Consider the following 410-nt stretch of genomic DNA (forward strand, 5'->3'; position numbering starts at 1 on the left):
TGATGAATGCCATGAAATCATGACTTAAATGTATGATTTTAATCATGTACTTATGATTGTGATTGTGGTGTGTTGAATGGATCGGTTGCCACATTCTAGCATAACTATGGGATTGGTTGCCACGTTCCGGAATAATTATGGGATTGGGTACCACGTTCTGGTATGCTAACTGTCTGGGTTTGGGTTCCATGAGAGTACCAATAACTTGTCATAATTGTGTATATTGTTGTGCATGTGATAATCGATATTGTATATGTTCGGTATTTTGCATGTTTATAATGTTGTATTGACTTGCTTATATTACACTTAGTGGGATAGCGGCGTGATCCTATCAGTACACTGTGGTTGTGTACTAATACTGCACTTGCTCTTATTTTTGTTGAGTACAGGGCATCTTCAAACCGCTATTC

This window comes from Solanum tuberosum, unplaced genomic scaffold (genome assembly GCF_000226075.1).
Source record: "Solanum tuberosum cultivar DM 1-3 516 R44 unplaced genomic scaffold, SolTub_3.0 scf00046, whole genome shotgun sequence".
In the NCBI taxonomy this organism is placed as follows: domain Eukaryota; kingdom Viridiplantae; phylum Streptophyta; class Magnoliopsida; order Solanales; family Solanaceae; genus Solanum; species Solanum tuberosum.